The 21,076-nt window shown below is 39.3% G+C and overlaps 1 protein-coding gene across 3 annotated transcripts in view; it reads left to right on the top strand.

Annotated features, from left to right (window-relative positions):
- The window catches only part of SPARCL1 (SPARC like 1), a 50,662-nt gene that overhangs the window by 6,731 nt on the left and 22,855 nt on the right, over positions 1–21,076 (top strand). The window contains exon 2 of one of the 3 annotated variants that reach the window (XM_032400764.1): positions 8,844–8,912. The exons of the other annotated variants lie outside the window; for them this stretch is intronic. The gene's annotated coding sequence lies outside the window, so the exon portion shown is untranslated. The remainder of the gene's footprint in view (positions 1–8,843; positions 8,913–21,076) is intronic. 3 annotated transcript variants of the gene reach the window in all.

Genomic DNA, 21,076 nt, shown 5'->3' with positions numbered 1-21,076 from the left:
ACATAAATGAATTCAGCAGAAGATCTACCTGGCCTTATTTAGAAGCATGGATGTACATGGTCTAAGAAACAATATGCCAATAGTAAGACGAAAAGTGAAATAAGGAAAACAGTCAAAGCAAACCTCTCTTTTTTCTAGGATATATGGGGTGTCTTTCTCAGTTTGTTGGACTTTAGACGAAGTAAGATGAACAGATCAATAGTCATAATCTGCCCTGAAAACCAAAAATGTTAAAGGAAGGTTTCTTTAGTTTCCTTGGCCTAGAAGGGAGGGGGAGGACTTGTAAGTTTGGCTGAAGCTGCCTGCAAAGGAGCCTCTAGGGGGAGGCTCCAGGCAACATGAGGGAAATTCACTTCAAACAATAACTGCCAGCACTAAAGTTTCCAAGGAGTTATTTACATGGCCAATAGAAGAGACAGAAAAGAATGGACTCCAAGCCTGTTCCTTCCTTTGAGGAATGGATAGCTATGTTTACACTAGTGCAGTGGTCAGCCAGCTTGTTAATGCTTAAGAGAAGAGAAAAGGGAGATAAAAAGAGAGAAGAGGTGTATAGTGACACAAGGAGTGCCCAGTGGAGAGAGATGGTTAGAATAGGTAGATTTAAGCAGCAAGAGAACATGCAGAACTTCAAGAATACGATTTATCTTTTTAAGTTTAAATTTAAATTAGTGTTTCAAATGAAACAATTGAACGAATGTCCTACAAAACTATAGAAACTGAAAAGAAATCAAGTACAAAAGTCTACTGTGACCCAATCTTATTCTAATTTGAACTTCCTAGAAAATATCCTAGAAACTGAAATGCAACCAATCACAAATAAGAACTCAAAATGAATCAAGAGTACCCAAAATATATTCTGGTAGTTTGTGGAAGTTCACTCCTAAATCTAGATGGAGAATGACATTCTAGGGATTGCCAAACTTTAGGCTCCCTTCCCTTCTCTAAGAGAGAAATTTCTGGACATCAGGAGATAGACCAAGAGTCAGAGGGTTCCATTCAGAAATATTCCCTACCAAAGCAGCATCCAAGCCATATTTAGGTATCACATGCACTGCTTTCCACCCTCCATCTAAAGGACAAGACACTGGTTGTAGAGGCCAGAGCTCACATAGCTCCATCAATCAGGGGTGGCTGACACACGCATCGCCTATTTTTCCTGTGCCTTTAGTCCAATCCCTTTGGGCTCAGCTGGGCTACTTTCCCAGCTAGAGGAAAGGATATCCAGGCCCTTTTCCTTGTTTTTCCAGAGACAGAGCTTGTAGACCTGCTGAGAAATCTAATTACAACCTCCTTTCATGCTAAAATCCAATTACAACCTCTCCTAGGGTGAAAGCCAATCTTTTTGATACAAAAGGAAGCCAAACAAAGAGGCTTCAAGCAGGGGGTGTGCCTGTGTTCTGCCTTCTCTTAGGCAACTATTCAGAAAGGTTGCAGTGACCTTCTCTTGCCTTGAGTAGGAATGGCGGTCATAATCTATTATGACTCCCGTCCTCATAAGAAGGAAAAATATTTTTATATCGATGCTGGAGTTTCTGGGGATTTTCTCAAGCATCCGTTAGTTGGGCAAAGCAAATTTTAAGGCACTCTCCACATACACATTTTTGATTCAGCAAGATGACTTTTTTTTTATTGAATTTGGAATATGTTAAACAAGAAAAAAGTGAGTTATTAAATCCAATATCCTCCTATAACCTGTTCCTGCCATCTTCAGTGTCCTATGCCACCCTTTCAGCTACCTGTTCACTTGAGGATAATGAGAAACTGCAGTGCTGCTTGAAGAAGGGTCACCCCAAATTCCTGAAACCTAAATAAGATTAACAGAGACAGTTCTCAAAATAGTCATTTATGGAAATACATATTTCCCAAGTACCTGGCATAAGTCTGTAATTGCTGAAACAATAAAATCCTAACCACGTTCTAATCAAATATCTATCACTACTACATAATTACTAGTCACAGACTATGTATAAAATCCAGATTTGCAGCTTCTCCCCCCCCAAAAAATGGGCAAAATGTTTAGAAGGAGCATCCTGTTATCTATTAGGTTTTTAATTGACTATGAGTGGAGCAATGGTTTTTTTATAGGATAAAAATTACCCTAGGCTCAAATCAAAGTGCTACAGCCATAAAGTTAATATAAATATATGAACAAGGATAAGATCCACCATTTAATGACTCTCAAATACCTCCAAAAGCAAAACATTTTTACTACGCTTGACTCAACTTCAGAACCTAATCATCTATATAATATGATAGGGAGCCAGTAGCAAGGATGACTGAGATTTACAAAAGTCAGAAGAATTGACCTTGACTGTAAGTCAATGAAAACCTGTAACTAGTTTTAAGACACCATGTTTGCTCAGATCTTCATGTTCTCTTAGCCCTCTGGAATCATTTTTTAGCTCTCAAGCCATTAGTTCAGAGGATTCCCTCAACCTTTTATTGGGAACCGAAAAACTTTGAGCTAACTCTAAATCCATGTAGCATTCTGTTGGAATTCAGGAGAATTAAAACACAAATGCTGAACCCCAAATGTCCTCTTTCCCTCTCTTTTTCTTCCCAGATCCCAATGTCAGCACATAACAGTAGCCTTTGAGCACCTCATAGTAGAGTGCAGGTTAAGCTCTTTCCAGGAAACTTTTCAGTAATTTCCTAAAATACAGGTAGAGGAAGATACTAGAAGTTTTTGTTTTAAACTGGGAAAACTTTTGGTTTAAACCTTGGTACTCCCAATGATCTTGCATTTAAGAGCTTCTTAGATAGGTATGGGGGCTTTAGCCACTAATAAAAACAGCTGATTGATGTCTCCTTGTAATCTGAAAACAATTGAAAGTGATTGATTTCAAAAGCAAATATTTTCTTATAATTTGAAAAATACTCTGGGTAGGAAAGTAGAAGGTTACTATAGTCTGAGCTCTGGATATGATTAACTTCTTTTCTTTTCCCAAAAAGTGACAGACAAAAATTAGCCCATGCTTATTCTATGTTTGGTTTTTTTGTTGTTTTATTTTTCCCAAATCCTTTGTATTTGGATGGTGGCCACAATAAGGTCTGAGGTTGTGATCATGGCTGGAAGTAGCTGACTCACCTCACATTCCCAGCACCTTGATAACACGGCTAATATCTCTAGAGATCCATAGCATAGTTATTGAGTGTAGTATGTACATTTTAGTGCCATGAAACTATCAAAAATAGTCATTGTCCAAAAAGAATTAACAGCAGATTCCCTTATACACCATTATTCATCCAAAAGACAATTTTGTTTCAATGTGGCTAATTAGACTACTCTTTTTTTTTTTTTTTTAAGATTTTATTTATTTATTTGGCAGAGAGAGAGCAGGAGAGCACAAGCAGTGGGAGGGGCAGAGGGAGAGGGAGAAGCAGGCCCCCTGTTGAGCAGGGAGCCCGATGCCGGGCTCAATCCCAGGACCCTGGGATCATGACCCGAGCCGAAGGCAGTCGCTCAACCAACTGAGCCACCCAGGCGCCCCTAGACTACTCTTGATGAGGCAAATTTCTGCATGTTTTGGGACTAACTACCCAAAAACAGTGATTTTAGAACAGAGGTTTACAGTCTGTAGTCAGACTGAGCTAATGAGTTGGATTTCCTTTGGCATAGAAAAAGACTGCAAAATGGAGGAAAAAAGAACAGAGAGACTAATTTACTTCCTAAGGTTCCAGATTAATCCTGGTGTCATAACATTCTAGAGATTGTATGAAAAGCAAAATGGGAGAGTACTTTAAAGTGAAAAAAAGCCGTGTTCTAACACAAAATACTCCCAGAGCTATTTGCCCATATTTCTTTCTAAAACTCTTCAGTTCACTCTTCAAATCTTATGATTATAGCAGCAAAATCATCTTTATTGAGTGCTAATCACATTTGAATACCTTGTGGCTTTGGATTCTCTCCAAAGATGAGGACTGCTATGTTCCATTTAAAAAGAAAAATGTGCCTCAGCTAAGGCACTACAGAGGAGGAAAAACTTTTTCCTCTACCCACTCATGTTCAGTGTTTGTGGCCTGCAAATTAAACTGACAAAAGACAGGTTAACAGGAGAAAAAGGTTTATCTGTATGCACCCAGGAGCTGGCTCCTTAAAGAGTTAAAGTTTAAGGCTTATACACCTAACTTAGCAGGGAAAAGGAATGAGTGGGGGAAGAAACAGCTTCTATGAAAGGACAAAAGTTTTCTTTAGGAAAGACAAATGGGTTTTTAGAACAAACTGGAGATAAGAGAGTTTGTGAAAATGTGTGATTATACAAGTATAAGTGGTCTTTCTTCTTCAGAGCCATAAAACTCTCCTGGAGAGGAATTTATGGTAGGTTTACTGTTGGCTCTCTCCCGGGAGTAGAAGCTACGCTGAGGAGGGAATTTATGGCATTTTTCATTTCTCAGAAGGTCCTGCTTTTAGTCAGATAAGGGAAGCTCCAAGAAGGCTTCTTTCTGCATCTGTTGAATCTCAGATGCCCTCAGCTTTCAATCATCTCCATAGCAACTCAAGGGTTCCAGGCGGGTCCCCACAGCAACTATTAGACAGACTTGAAATGGGCAGCAGCGCGGAGCAGGAGACAGCTTCACTGGCAGAGGGTCTGAAAACATTCAAACCCATGAATCCTAACTTTTGAATCAAGTGTTTTTTGGTCAAGGTTCCAGACATGATAGATCCAGGCGGAAAAATTGAATTTGGGGATTTGAGAGAATGTCTTAAGGGATTATTTGTCAAGGTGTGGGCAGGGTATAGAGAAGCACAAGGGGTTCTGAGAACAGGCTAGTAAGAACTACGTTTGTACATGCCAGGGAAGGGAGCATTTTCTAAACTCAGCCAGAAAATGCTGCATAGAGAGGGTCGCTGAGGGGAGCTATGACCTTCACGAGAGGGGCATAGTCACAGAGAGGGAGCTGAGAAAATGTATTCCCTGATTTTGCACTCCTCCTTCCCTCACATTTCTCCTGCAGTGCACCCCACCGGCTGAACCCAACAGAAAGCATCAGGCAAGAGAACTGGAAGATGTAATTCACACAGGTTCTGGGAAAGCTCAGGTTGGAGAAGGCTTGGAGAGTGGATATGGTGTGGATCTGGAAGAGCAGATGGAAGGTTTCTAGATATTTAGTTGGAGGGAAATCTTTTCCCAGTGTGGGAGAGGTAGAATTAACAGCTGTAGACCAGCTGTGTCCTCTCCTTGCTTGAATGAATCTTCTGGAGCTTCCCCTTGGAAGGCATAAATATGCCCAGGTTTTTCACCCTATTTTCAAAGAACTTCTCAAACCTCAGCCATAAAATTCATTAGGGTTATTGTATCTGCTGCTTTCAGAGAAGGCAGGTAATGTGTAACATTGCACCATTGGGAAAAGCCATTGTTCTCCCTGCTTAATGTGTTGGCCCTCACCAAGGCATATGAGAGGCTTCAACCATGTGCTGAATCCTGGAGGGACTTATGCCTGGAGTGAGTCCTTTCATTAGTGGTTCTCACAAGAACTACTCATCAAAGCCCACCATTGTTCCCCAGCAGATCCCAACACCATGAGAATGAGGCTACTTGGAACTGTTCTTAGGTATGATTTGCTGTTTTCTTAATCCTGGAAGAGAACTACCCCAATGAATAGTTCTTGGTACATTCACAGAGCTGAAAGCACTTGAAATTCCTCTCCCAACTAGCAGCGCTTAACAACCGACTTTGTTAACAAAAGAGAGACAATTTCCATTGAATCCAAAGAGGCTTTCTATTGTGCTGGTTGAGTTTAACTAATAAGGGAAATTCAAATAAGAATAGTCAGAGCAGAAAGCCAAGAATCTGACATTCAGGGGAAAGAAATTTCAGGGAAGTAGGGAATGAAATAAATTGGGGGAGTGGGGCGTAGAGAAAAGAGCTAAAGGCAGAGAGAGAATAGGAGTAATAGATCTGATCTTATCGTGGGCTAGGCTTCAAAAGGTGAATTGTCATGCCATTAACAACATGAAGCAAATCAGTCAGGTTGTTTGTTTTTTTTTTAATTTATTTGACAGAGAGAGACACAGCGAGAGAGGGAACACGAGCAGGGGGAGTGGGAGAGGGAGAAGCAGGCTTCCCGCCGAGCAGGGAGCTCGACTCGGGGCTCGATCCCAGGACCCTGGGACCGTGACCTGAGCCGAAGGCAGATGCTTAACAACTGAGCCACCCAGGCGCCCCTCATTCAGATATTATTAAGTCCTGCAACATGACAAATGCCACAGGCCTTCAAGGGAGCCGTACTCAAGAGTAGATTCAGAATTTGTGAACCAAAAGTTTACTGTATGTATGGGGCCTTCTTTTTTTATATAAAAAATAAAAATTAGGTCCAGGGCTTTGTAAGGATCCCGTTCAAGTGAAGAGCTCTAAAGCTTAAGCTTCTTAGCTTTGTAGTACATCCACCTCTGGCTATATTCAGGTGTCTGTTACCCCAAAGAATATGCAAAAAGATTGGGGGGGAATCAATGTAAATACAAGAAAACTCTGCATGCACAGAGAAAGAGGAAATAAAAGGACAGATATCATAATGATGGGGTTTGGGAATATAGGTGAGGTTCAGTAGGGTGAGGTCCGGAGCCAACAACCAAGAAGGAATTCTTGGGTGCAAAATGGTGGTTTATTAAAGCACTGGGACAGGACCTGTGGGCAGAAAGAGCTGCTGTACCACGGTTGTGAAGGGTGGCTAATTATATACTATGGGGTTGGGGGAGGTAAGGCAAAGGGAGGTTTTCAAAAGAACTTTGATATGCTAAAGAGGACCTACAAGATACTAGAGGGCTTGCCATTGTCAAATTAAGGTTTTTTTCCTTCTAGCAAGGCATTAACATGAATAAGGTTAGGAGCTTCCTGGAGGAACTTTACACTCTGCCCGCTTCAAGTATCTGTTAATGAGCTGCAAGTTATAAGGACATTTAATTGTATCTACGTTTCCTTCTGGAAGCTAGGCCTTTGATAGAAATGCTTTGTTCTTGGAGATTGCTAAAACATTTGTAAACTGAGGGAGACTTTAGTCTTGCAGGATTGTAATCTCTATAAGTTAACTATTTGTTTTTTCTTTCCTTAGCTTTAGGGCAGCCAGGAGTGCATGAGGAATGTCACATATATGGGGGGGGGGGGGGGGGGGTGTTAGCTTCTGCTTTGTCCTCACCTTGCCTTCTGTTCCCTCATCAATAATATGATTGAGCAAAGAAAAATAAATATAGCCAAAATAATTTTTCACACTGCACCACTCTCAAATAGCTCCAAAAGCAAAGCGTTTTTCCTATGCTTGATTCAATATGATAGGAACCGGTGGGATCATAGTCTGAGATTTACAAGTCAGAAGAATTGACCTTGTCTATAGGTCAGTGAAAACCTGTAACTGGTTTTAAAACACTATGTTTGCAGGGGGCCTGGTCGGCTCACTCGGTGGAGCATATGACTCTTGATCTCGGTGTTGTGAGTTAGAGCCCCATGTTGGGTGTAGAGATTACCTAAAAATGAAATCTTAAAAAAACAAAAAAGACACCATGTTTGCTCAGGTATTTATGCTCCCTTAGCCTGTTAGAACCATTTTTAACACAGGCAGTGGTGGAAACTTTCAGAAGGGCTGGCAAACGCCTGAGGGAAAGAACAGAGCACTGCCTTCATGGGTCCCTCTTGTTTAGAGTTGTGAAATGAGACCCAATGAGATTAGTGAGTGGTGAGTGGTACAATCAGATGAGGAACTCCAGGAGGAATGATGAAGAGGTGTGGAAACATGGCTGTTGTACAGTCTTGCCTAAGATAAGCCTGTGGGATCCTCTAAATATAAAGTAATCCTTCAATGACACGTTATAGAAGAGGGAGAATGTACTAATTTCTCCCAAGCTGGAGAGAGAGAGAAATCTTTGAGAATGTCCCTGAAAAACAATTCCTTTTGAAATCTTGCATGTTCCTCATTCATGACGGGGCACAGTGGCACAGAACTCAGGAGGCTCACTGGATGGATACTCTATGAAGTGGAGGTGAGGCGACAGGTAGGAATACACGGATGGTTCATAGGTGAAGTGCTTAGCATAGTACTTGGCATATAGTAAAATCTCAAAAAATATAAGCCGTTATATTACCTATTATATATAACAGTTAATGATAAAAACCTACTTTTTCAATAAAACTATAATTGGGTGAACATAAGTCAAAATTCCAAGGCTTCTTATGAGCTAAACTCTAGAGCCCTAGAATATCACTTCTACCTCAATCATTTGGTCAAGTAACTAAAGCCAGTCCAGATTTGAGTGGCAGAGAAGTAGACCTCTCAATAGGAGGAGCAACAAAGAATTTACAGTTATCTTTACTGTCCTGTAATGTTTATGTGTGTTAAATAAGAAATGTTAGAAATTGTCTCAAGACAGCTACTCGTGCAAGTTAGAATAGAGTTGACATTCGTAGATGTTTGTTTCTTAAAGGGGAGACCTGTTTCTGTCATGCCAAATGTTTCATCTGGATGTTTGTTTTGATGCAACATGGGCTGGCCAGTAGAAGAACTTCAGGCATTTAAAATTTCAAATCCTAGGTTTCCCCCAAAAGGCCATTCCTATAAAATGCAGTCTAGTTGTCATCTTTTAACATTCCAGATGAGGTTCTCCTGAAAGTTTGGTAACGAGACACTCTGTTTCTAACAAAAGGAAAAGGCTCTCCTCAAAGTTCCCTGCCATCTCTCACCTCTAACCTCTCTAGACCCATGAAAAGAAAGAGTGGTACAAAGGAAAGAAAGAACTTAAGAACGCAAAAGGGATGAATTAAAGTCTCTGTGAAGTATTAATTATTGGACTTATTAAGCCATTTTTGCTTTATGAATGTTTCAAGGAAATGATATCTTTCATTTCATTTTTACAGGTGTAATCACCAAATGACTATATGATCACATTTGAGTCTCAGAACAACCCTAGAAGATAAATAGGAGAGGTACTATAATTTTTTCTGTTTTGTAGATGAAGAAACCAGTGACTTGACAAAAAGTCTCTTGGCTGGCAAAGGCAGCTCAGTTCTGGAACTCAGATCTTTCAACTCGGTACCAAGTGTTCTTTCAGCCATGCCAATGCCTCTGAATAGATTCATACATTTGGGCGAAAAAACATGATCTAATTTCACATCAACTCTCCATATTTAAGTCCTCAAGACTAATAACTTTGTATTCAAAAATTTGTCTCATTTCTGGATTTTTCACAAGAGTTTTATTTGTTCTTTTTACAAAAAGAACAATCTGCATTTTGTAGAAGACACACACCAAATTTAAATGTCTCAAAATATATGACTTTTTACTTATCCAAGATTAAATGGTATTCATCATGCTTAGTAAGGACATCATGGGTTTCATTTTCAAAGTACTTTGCAAGCATCAGCTAATTAAGCCTCCCTGTCATCTTCAGTATGACAGTTGTTTTCAAAATATCTCTCATTTCCCAGGAAAGTTCTCCACTCTGTCTTATTTATGCAAATCAGCACATTTGTTCAGTTCTTAAAATAAGCTAAAGGCTGTGAAATTATTTTGATCAGTGTATGGCAAATACGATTAGCTCAGTGAGGCAAAAATGCCCAGTGACTGGTCTAAAGGACAAAGTGGAACACAGCACGAGAACTCAAGGCCTTCTACATTCTGAATACTAGATTGTTCCACAAGGTCTAGTCTTTAAAAGTATAACACAGTCATCTGCTTTATAAGTGAAAATTCAAGGTGTTTTCCCACTTGGGTCATTCTAAATGACAGTCATATTCTGTCTTTAAATTTTGTCTTTTATTTCAGGATGAAAATAAACATGAGACCCATAAAAAATAGTTCCATTCTGGACACAGTAAATAATCAGGGACCATACAGGAAATATTGGGTTGACTCTCAAAAAGCCTGCACAACAGGTCACCAGAGGTCATGTGACAAACCCTATACTTATTTCATGTCTTAGTATGTCTTCCCACGGGGCTATGCCAAGAATCTCAGCATTGTATTAGCTCCTTTGGGCTAAGGCCAATGTGAAAATACATCTTACCCGAGACTAGAAAGACAGTTATTCAGGAATATCCTTATCTCCTAAGTATGGATTAGATGCATGTAGAAAACTAGAATTTAAATGGGGGGAATAGAGGACAAGTCTGTTTGAGTTTGTTTGTTTGTTTTTTCAAAGATTTTATTTATTTATTCATGAGAGACAGAGAGAAAGAGAGAGGCAGAGGGAGAAGCAGGCTCCCAAGGAGCAGGGAGCCCGATATGGGACTCGATCCCAGGACCCTGGGATCATGACCTGAGCTGAAGGCAGATGCTGAACCATCTGAGCCACCCAGGCGCCCTGTTTGAGTTTGTTTTTAATGAGTGAACTAAATGTAAAAATGTTCCAGAACTAGGACTCCTGGGCAGCTTAAGATCACCAAGGAGAGGAAGACATGGAAGGATGGAAGGGAAAAAGTAAAGGAACACTAAAGATTCATTTTCTTTCTTTTTTTTTTTTTTTCAAGATTTTATTTTATTTATTTGAGAGAGAGAGAGAGAGAGCACAAGAGGGGGTAGGGTCAGAGGGAAAAGCACACTCCCCACTGAGCAGGGAGCGCGATGCGGGACTCGATCCCGGGACTCCGGGATCACGACCCTAGCCCAAGGCAGTCGCCCAACCAACTGAGCCACCCAGGCGCCCAAGATTTGTTTTCTTTATAACACATCTAATACAAGACATAAATGACCGCAGTGATAATGTTGATGAGATGCACCAGGCAGAGTGATGGAAACAATAATCAATTACATGTGTGTGTTACTTCAGAGTTTGCAAAGAGCTTCTCCACCTCACTGGCTCCCTTTGACATTGCAAGGAATTGTTATTTGCATTCTATACATGAAGTTTGGAGAGATGACGTAATTTGCTCAAAGTAATATTTAGTACTTGGCAGAGCCAGGGCCCGAAGCCAGAATCTCTCATTTTTAGTCTGTAGCCTGTTCTGAAGCCATGAGAGAATTTTGGATTCTGAGTCCAAAGCACTGCATTCTAATCCTTGCTCACCTCTTAAGCCTGCACATTTAGCCAAGTAATTTAGATTCTTCAGGCTTCCATTTCTTTACAGTCAAATGTTGTCTACCTACTTTCCTTATTGGATCAAATGAGACCGTATACAAGAGAGTATTTTATAACTGTGAAATGTTATATAAATGTAAAAAGGGGAATAGCTAAGTGCAACTTAATGAATTCCTGGGGTCTTGCCTCCCTTCTGTCTAAAAGAACAAAGAATTCCTCTTCTCTTCAAAGTTAAACCTTCCACCTGTGCTTTAATATTAGACCAGCAAATATTTATCAAGATTCTATCACCTTACTTCAATTTCATCATCATTGTACAGATAAACAACTGAGAGTCAAAAAAGCTAAATAATTTATCCAATATTATGCAAATTAAGTAGTAGAGCCCAGAAGTCCTGAATTAGAGCTTTTGCAATATTGCCTTCACAGTGACTCAGGCAACTTCTCTGTTTTACTCCTATTTCACTTATCTATTAAATGCATAACAATCTACCCCAAAATTAAATCGCTTAAAACCAATCCCCTTATTTGCACATGATTCTGCAATCTGAACGGGACTCACCTGGGTGGTTCTTCTGGTGATTTTTGTCTGGAGTCACTCATGTGGCTCCAGCAAGCTGAGAGCTCAGCTGGGGCTGAACCATCCCAGATAGTCTTTCATCTTCCAGAGTTCTATGTGGCCACTTATCATTTAGCGGTCCAAACTAGTCTCTAGTCCAGATTTTCTTACAATACGGTGAATGGCTTTCATAGGAAGACAAATCCCAATATGCAAGTGCTTACTGAGCTTCTGCTGGCATCATGCTTGATAATGTCCCATTAGCCAAAACAAGTCATAAGACCGAGGCCAAAGTCACAAAGCATAAAGCCCAAAAGTTGTAGTTCACTATCATTATTTACCGCATCTCCTCTCTCTCTCCCTTTATCTTCTCACTCATTATTTATGCTTTCCCTTCAGCATAGAAAATCAAGCCCCACGTCGGGCTCCCTGCTCAGCAGGAAGCCTGCTTCTCCCTCTCCCACTCCCCCTGCTTGTGTTCCCTCTCTCGCTGTGCTTCTCTGTCAAATAAAGAAATAAAATCTTTAAAAAAAAAAAAAAAAGAAAGAAAATACTTTAATGACCACATTTAAATACAATTAAAAATTCCCTGTGATCACACATTCCCCTTTAGCTACCATCTTACCTTTTGTTCATAGTCAGCCATCTTAAGTGAGTGGTCTACATTCATTGTCTTCATTCCTTCTTCTACTCCCCAGTCACTGCAGACTGGCCTACACCAACACTATTGCACCAAACCTAGTCTCCCTCAACTCCAATAACCTCTGTATTTCCAAAGGCAATGGATAATTCACTGACCTTGTTTACTTTGACCTCTCTGTGACATTTAACACTTTTTTTTTCTTATGTGACTCCTTTCTCTCATCCTTTGTATCTTTAGCTTTTCTCATCCTCTAATGGCACCAAATGGTCTTCACTCACAAGGGTTGTGGCTCCTGCTCTCTGCCCTACTCACTGTATGGCTTCTCATGCTAATAGCATCCAAATCTAAATCTTTAGCCCCAAACTCTACACTTACCCCCAGACCTATTTATCCAAGTATGTCTCTACTCAAATGCAATGAATTTAAAACTAATTCATCATCTTTCTTCTAAAACCATATCTTCCTGTTATAATCCCTTATCTTGGTGATGAATGCCACCATTTACCCAGTTGCCCAAATTAGAAATGAGATAACCCAAGACTCTTCCTTTTCTTCTTCCCACAGTATCCAATTGGTCTTATCTGTTCTAACTTTAAATAGTTCTCAGAACATTTATCCAGTGGTAAATGTTTAACAACCAGCTTTAGGCAGGATGGGGTGGGCTAGTGGGGTTGTTGGGTAGCATTATCTAATTTCAAATGCCTTTATCCCTATTTCTGTTGCATAATGTACACATCACATTATATTAAATCATTGATGTACTTGACTTTCTCCTTTTTAACTCTTCAGACAGGAGCTATGTAGCCCTGTGCTTAGGTAGTATCTAGTAAGCATTTAATAAATGCATAAAAGAGTGAAGGAGTGACGCACACCCTGGCCAACGTGACACATGTTTCTTCTTGATCCATTCAGCTGCATTCAATTTACGAAAACAAAGGGAATTATGTGAGATCCTATGATCAAGTTAAAGGGAAATTTCTTTTCTCAAATTTAATTAGCTATGCATATTGCTATAAAAACTAAAATCAAAGGAAATTAGTCTTGAAACCCATAATACTTTAATGATTCTTGCTTCCTCTTTATGTTGCTACCATTTATAAGAAAATGTGGTAACAGTCTCTTAGCCTAATTTCATTGTTATTTGTGATGAATGTAGGAAAGACTCCTGAAGTTAAAGAGAACTTTGGTAAATGGGTAGGCAAAGAGACTGTAAATGTTCCACTGGAAAATTATTTTGATCTCACAGCAAAACTTATATTATTTTCTGAGGCTTTGAGTTGTTTATTCAAGAATTACCATTTGACTTTTATGGAAGAAGAAATTAAAAAAGGATAAAAATGTATTGAGTACCTCCTAGATATCAGGCATTTTTACAACTATTATTTCTTCTAATCTCCACAAAACTGATTTAGATATTGTATTAGTCAAGGTTTTCCAGACAAAGATAGATGGAGGGTTGGGGGGAAGAGATGGAAAGAGAGATTGATCTATTATAAGGAATTGGCTTATGAAGTTATGCATGCTGATAACTTCCATGATCTGCCTTCGGCAAGCTAGAGACCCAGGAAATATGTTGGTCTTACATAACTCTCCAGCCCCTAGTCCAAAGGTCTGAGCACCACAAAGACTGATGGAATATGTCCCAGTCTGAGGGCAGGAGAAGACTAATGTCCCAGCTCAAACAGTGAGACTGAGAGAACAAATTCTCCCTTACTCCACCTTCTTGTTCTAGTCACACCCTCAACAGATTAGATGAAGCCCACCCACACTGGGAAGACCAATCTGCTTTACACAGTCTACCAATTCAGATTCTAATCTCTCCTGGAAACATCCTCACGGGTGTACCCAGTAATAATGTTTAACCAGATATCTGGGCATCCTGCAGCCCAGTCAAGTTGTCACATAAAATTAACCATCACAGATGTTATCCTCATTCTAGATGGGGTATCTGAGGCTCACAGGGTTAAATAATTTGCCAAAGATTACATAGACGGCAACTGCTGGACCAAATTCAAATACATTTCTTTCTAACCCCAAAGCACCAATCTCCTCCTAAACTAGTAGTTCTCAGTCAGGGCAATGTTCTCCCGCAGGGGATACTTGGCAATATCTGGAAACATTTTTGGTTGTCATAACTGGTTGGGGATGAGGGACTTGCTATAAAATCCAATGGGTAGAAGTCAGAGATGTTGCTAAACATCCTACATGCATAAGAATGCTAAACATCCTACATACTACAAAGAATTACCCACCCCAAAATGTTCATAATGCCAAGATAAAGAAACCCTGCACTAAATTATACTATTTTGTATTTTTACAGTTTCCTACTGCTAGTAGAATAGTAATAATATGCTGATCTAAAATATAAATGACTATAGTTCTTAACTCTAATAAATACTGGTTAAATGAGTGAATGCATGTTAAATTCTGAGTATAGAGGAAGGAAACTGCATTTTTCAATGACTTTTTACATTAGTATTCAGTAAGAGAATAAAATATTTTAAATTATCATCAATAATAGAGATAGGAAATAGGTACCACTTATGTGCTTAAAGCATTAAATACCATAATATAAAATGTTTCATTTTGATACAATAAAATCATACAATATATTTAGTTTAAGGAAAAAAGATAGCAGCAGTTTGTGGTTCATGAGATTTATAGAATTATCTCCAGTTTTACAACTATAACATATTAGAGCTAAAGGATCATCAAGGTCATCTGCTTCATTGTTCATCACTTGAGAAAACTGTATCTAGGAAAGGGTAAGTGACATACCCAAGGTGAAGGACAGTATTGGAGCCAGAATTCAGCTCTCCTGAGAGTTATATGTTTGTTTTTTTTTTCATTCCAAGGTATTTTTCAATATCCCTGAAGTGTTAGAATTTGGGGTGTGGGGTATTGGTACTATTTTTATTTAAACACGTACTTCATTCAGAGGAAATTGAATTTCTCTGTTCTTGCCTTGTTTAGACTATAAAAAGCATCATTGAAAGGGATTTTTGATATCAAATAACCCAACGAACATTCTATGATAAGATTTCTTTTCCTCAACATAGAAAAATGTATTTGTGGGGCGCCTGGGTGGCTCAGTCGTTAAGCGTCTGCCTTTGGCTCAGGTCATGGTCCCAGGGTCCTGGATTCGAGCCCCGCATCAGGCTCCCTGCTATGCAGGAAACCTGCTTCTCCCTGTCCCACTGCCCCTGCTTGTGTTCCTTCTCTCACTGTGTCTCTCTCTCTCAAATAAATGAAAAAATCTAAAAGAAAAGAAAAATGTAATTGCCATGTATGCAAAACCTTAAATCTTAACATATTGGAAACTCTTTATTTAAAAGTTCAAAGCAAATTCTGAGTTTTTCCCAATACTGGCTTAGAGTTTTTTCCTCCTTCCCTACATCTTTGTGTAAGAGATAAATGGAGATCTTTATTTGCAAAGGAGTTGGGAGAGCACCAGCGAAGGAGCCAGGAAAGCTGGGTTCAAGGCCAATTCCCTTTCTTAACAGCTCTCCGACCTCCAGCATGTCCTGTCATAGCCTTTCTAGCCCCTTTCTTCATCTGCCACATCATGGGGTTGTTGCAAAGGTCAAATAAGATAGTATCCCATTTGTAAATCTGTTTGGTAAACTCAAGGCACTTGGATAATATAAACTGCCAGTATTTGTTATACACCATTATTAGTTCTAAATAATGTTTATTTAAAGATATAAATGGAACACACATTCCACTGTTAGTTCTTTGAATTTCTGAAGTTATGGATAGTCATTTTCAGAGGGATCCCTTAGAGGAATTAAATTGAAGTCTCCAAGCTAAGTACATGTTATTTTCATTAAAAATGGAATAGATTTGTTTATTTAAGGTGATATAAGCTTACAAGTGATTTCAGTTTTCCCCCACACTCAGTCTTTATTCTTTTTCTTTTATTATGTTATGTTAATCACCATACATTACATCATTAGTTTTTGATGTAGTGTTCCATGATTCATTGTTTGCCTATAACATCCAGTGCTCCATTCAGTACATGCCCTCTTTAATACCCATCACCAGGCTAACCCATCCACCCACCCTCCTCCCCTCTAGACCCCTCAGTTTGTTTCTCAGAGTCCATAATCTCTCATGGTTCGTCTCCCCCTCCGATTTCCCTCCCTTCATTTTTCCCTTCCTACTATCTTCTTTTTTTGTTTTAACATCTAATGTATTATTTGTTTCAGAGCTACAGGTCTGTGATTCAACAGTCTTATGCAATTCACAGCACTCACCATAGCACATACCCTCCCCACTGTTTATCACCCAGCCACCCCATCCCTCCCACCCCCACCACTCCAGCAACCCTCAGCTTGTTTCCTAAGATTAAGAATTCCTCATATCAGTGAGATCATATGATACATGTCTTTCTCTGATTGACTTATTTCGCTCAGCATAATACCCTCCAGTTCCATCCATGTCGTTGCAAATGGCAAGATTTCCTTCCTTTTGATGGCTGCATAATATTCCATTGTATATATATACCACATCTTCTTTATCCATTCATCTGTCGATGGACATCTTGGCTCATTCCATAATTTGGCTATTGTGGACTTTGCTGCTATAAACATTGGGGTGCACATACCCCTTCAGATCACTACATTTGTATCTTTGAGGTAAATATCCAGTAATGCAATTGCTGGGTCGTAGGATAGCTCTATTTTCAACTTTTTGAGGAACCTCCATACTGTTTTCCAGAGTGGCTGCACCAGCTTGCATTCCCACCAACAGTGTAGCAGGGTTCCCCTTTCTCCGCATCCCCGCCAACATCTGTCGTTTCCTGACTTGTTAATTTTAGCCATTCTGACTGGTGTGAGGTGGTATCTCATTGAGGTTTTGATTTGGATTTCCCTGATGCCGAGCGATGTTGAGCACTTTTTCATGTGTCTGTTGGCCATTTGGATGTCTTCTTTGGAAAAATGTCTGTTCATGTCTTCTGCCCATTCCTTGATTGGATCATTTGTTCTTTGGGTATTGAGTTTGATAAGTTCTTTATAGATTTTGGATACTAGCCCTTTATCTGATATGTCATTTGCAAATATCTTCTCCAATTCTGTCAGTTGTCTTTTGGTTTTGTTGACTGTTTCTTTTGCTGTGCAAAAGCTTTTTATCTTGATGAAATCCCAATAGTTCATTTTTGCCCTTGCTTCCCTTGCCTTTGGTGATGTTTCTAGGAAGAAGTTGCTGCGGCTAAGGTCAAAGAGGTTGCTGCCTGTGTTCTCCTTTAGGATTTTGATGGACTCCTGTCTCACATTTCGGTCTTTCAACCACTTTCAGTCTGTTTTTGTGTATGGTGTAAGGAAATGGTCCAGTTTCATTCTTCTGCATGTGGCTGTCCAATTTTCCCAACACCATTTGTTGAAGAGACTGTCTTTTTTCCATGGGACATTCTTTCCTGCTTTGTTGAAGATTAGTTGACCATAGAGTTGAGGGTCCATTTCTGGGCTCTCTATTCTGTTCCATTGATCTATGTGTCTGTTTTTGTGCCAGTACCATACTGTCTTGATGATGACAGCTTTGTAATAGAGCTTGAGGTCTGGAATTGTGATGCCACCAGCTTTGGTTTTCTTTTCAACATTCCTCTGGCTATTCGGGGTCTTTTCTGGTTCCATACAAATTTTAGGATTATTTGTTCCATTTCTTTGAAAAGAGTTGATGGTATTTTGATAGGGATTGCATTAAATATGTAGATTGCTCTAGGTAGCATTGACATCTTCACAATATTTTTTCTTCCAATCCATGAGCAGGGAACATTTTTCCATTTCTTTGTATCTTCCTCAATTTCTTTCATGAGTATTTTATGGTTTTCTGAGTACAGATTCTTTGCCTCTTTGGTTAGATTTATTCCTAGGTATCTTATGGTTTTGGGTGCAATTGTAAATGGGATCAACTCCTTAATTTCTCTTTCTTCTGTCTTGTTGTTGTATAGGAATATGTTGTTGGTGTATAGGAATGCCACTGATTTCTGTGCATTGATTTTATATCCTGCCACTTTACTGAATTCCTGTATGAGTTCTAGCAGTTTTGGGGTGGAGTCTTTTGGGTTTTCCACATAAAGTATCATATCATCTGCAAACAGTGAGAGTTTGACTTCTTCTTTGCCGATTTGGATGCCTTTTATTTCTTTTTGTTGTCTGATTGCTGTGGCTAGGACTTCTAATACTATGTTGAATAGCAGTGGTGATAGTGGACATCCCTGCCATGTACCTGACCTTAGGGGGAAAGCTCTCAGTTTTTCCCCATTGAGAATGATATTCGCTGTGGGGTTTTCATAGATGGCTTTTATGATATTGAGGTATGTACCCTCCATCCCAATACTCTGAAGAGTTTTGATCAAGAAAGGATGCTGTACTTTGTCAAATGCTTTTTCTGCATATATTGAGAGGATCATATGGTTTTTGTTCTTTCTTTTATTAATGTATTGTATCACACTGATTGATTTGCAGATGTTGAACCAACCTTGCAGCCCAGGGTAAATCCCACCTGGTCATGGTGAATAATCCTTTTAATGTACTGTTGGATCCTATTGGCTAGTATTTTGGTGAGAATTTTTGCATCCATGTTCATCAAGGATTTTGGTCTGTAATTCTCCTTTTTGATGGGGTCTTTGTCTGATTTTGGGATCAAGGTAATGGTGGCCTCATAAAATGAGTTTGGAAGTTTTCCTTCCATTTCTGTTTTTTGGAACAGTTTCAGAAGAATAGGTATTAATTCTTCTTGAAATGTTTGGTAGAATTCCCCTGGGAAGCCATCTGGCCCTGGGCTTTTGTTTTTGGGAGATTTTTGATTACTGCTTCAATTTCTTTAGTGGTTATAGGTCTGTTCAGGTTTTCTATTTCTTCCTGGTTCAGTTTTGGTAGTTGATACATCTCTAGGAATACATCCATTTCTTCCAGATTATCTAATTTGCTGGCATAGAGTTGCTCATAATATGTTCTTATAATTGTTTGTATTTCTTTGGTGTTGGTTGTGATCTCTCCTCTTTCATTCATGATTTTATTTATTTGGGTCCTTTCTCTTTTCTTTTTGATAAGTCTGGCCAGGGTTTATCAATCTTATTAATTCTTTCAAAGAACCAGCTCCTAGTTTCATTGATCTGTTCTATTGTTCTTTTGGTTTCTATTTTATTGATTTCTGCTCTGATCTTTATTATTTCTCTTCTCCTGCTGGGTTTAGGCTTTATTTGCTGTTCTTTCTCCAGCTCCTCTAGGTGTGGGGTTAGGTTGTGTATTTGAGACCTTTCTTGTTTCTTGAGAAAGGCTTGTATTGCTATACACTTGCCTCTTAGGACTGCCTTTGCTGCATCCCAAAGATTTTGAACAGTTGTGTTTCCATTTTCATTTGTTTCCATGAATTTTTTTAATTCTTCTTTAATTTCCTGGTTGACCCATTCATTCTTTAGTAGGATGCTCTTTAGCCTCCATGTATTTGAGTTCTTTCTGACTTTCCTCTTGTGATTGAGTTCTAGTTTCAAAGCATTGTGGTCTGAAAATATGCAGGGAATGATCCCAATCTTTTGGTACCGGTGAGACCTGATTTGTGACCTAGGATGTGATCGATTCTGGAGAATGTTCCATGGGCACTAGAGAAGAATGTGTATTCTATTGCTTTGGGATGGAATGTTCCGAATATATCTGTGAAGTCCATTTGGTCCAGTGTGTCATTTAAAGTCTTTATTTCCTTGTTGATCTTTTGCTTAGATGATCTGTCCATTTCAGTGAGGGGGATGTTAAAGTCCCCCACTATTACTGTATTGTTGTTGATGTGTTTCTTTGCTTTTGTTATTAATTGGCTTATATAATTGGCTGCTCCCATGTTAGAGGCATAGATATTTACAATTGTTAAATCTTCTTGTTGGATAGACCATTTAAGTATGATATAATGTTCTTCCTCATCTCTTATTATAGTCTTTGGTTTTAAATCTAATTTGTCTGATATAAGGATTGCCACCCCAGCTTTCTTTTGGTGTCCATTAGCATGGTAAATAGTTTTCCACCCCCTCACTTTCAATCTGGAGGTGTCTTTGCATCTAAAATGAGTCTCTTGCAGACAGCATATCAATGGGTCTTGTTTTTTTATCCAATGTGATACCCTGTGTCTTTTGGTTGGGGCATTTAGCCCATTTACATTCAGGGTAACTATTGAAAGATATGAATTTAGTGCCATTGTATTACCTGTAAGGTGACTGTTAACTGTATATTGTCTGTGTTCCTTTCTGGTCTATGTTACTTTTAGGCTCTCTCTTTGATTAGAGGACCCCTTTCAATATTTCTTGTAGGGCTGGTTTCGTGTTTGCAAATTCCTTTAGTTTTTGTTTGTCCTGGAAGCCTTTTTTATCTCTCCTTCTATTTTCAATGACAGCGTAGCTGGATATAGTATTCTTGGCTGCATATTTTTCTCATTTAGTGCTCTGAATATATCATGCCAGTCCTTTCTGGCCTGCCAGGTCTCTGTGGATAGGTCTGTTGCCAATCTAATGTTTCTACCATTGTAGGTTACAGATCTCTTGTCCCAAGCTGCTTTCAGGATTTTCTCTTTGTCTCTGAGACTCGTAAGTTTTACTATAAGATGTTGGGGTGTTGACCTATTTTTATTGATTTTGAGGCGGGTTCTCTGTGCCTCCTGGATTTTGATGCCTGTTTCCTTCCCCAAATTAGGGAAGTTCTCTGCTAATTTGCTCCAATATACCTTCTGCCCCTCTCTCTCTTTCTTCTTCTTCCACACTCAGTCTTTAATACCCATTCTTCCAACACACTGTTCCCTAGTCTAGGTGGCCCACCCTGTGGAGTTTGACTAAAGGGATAGGCAAAGTGTGTTCTTATTTTTTCTAACACAATAAGGAAGTCTGTCC

Source organism: Phoca vitulina, unplaced genomic scaffold (genome assembly GCF_004348235.1).
Source record: "Phoca vitulina isolate PV1807 unplaced genomic scaffold, GSC_HSeal_1.0 scaffold3, whole genome shotgun sequence".
NCBI lineage: Eukaryota > Metazoa > Chordata > Mammalia > Carnivora > Phocidae > Phoca > Phoca vitulina.
Note: the sequence above shows the minus strand (reverse complement) of the source record. Positions and strands in the feature narration are given on the sequence as shown.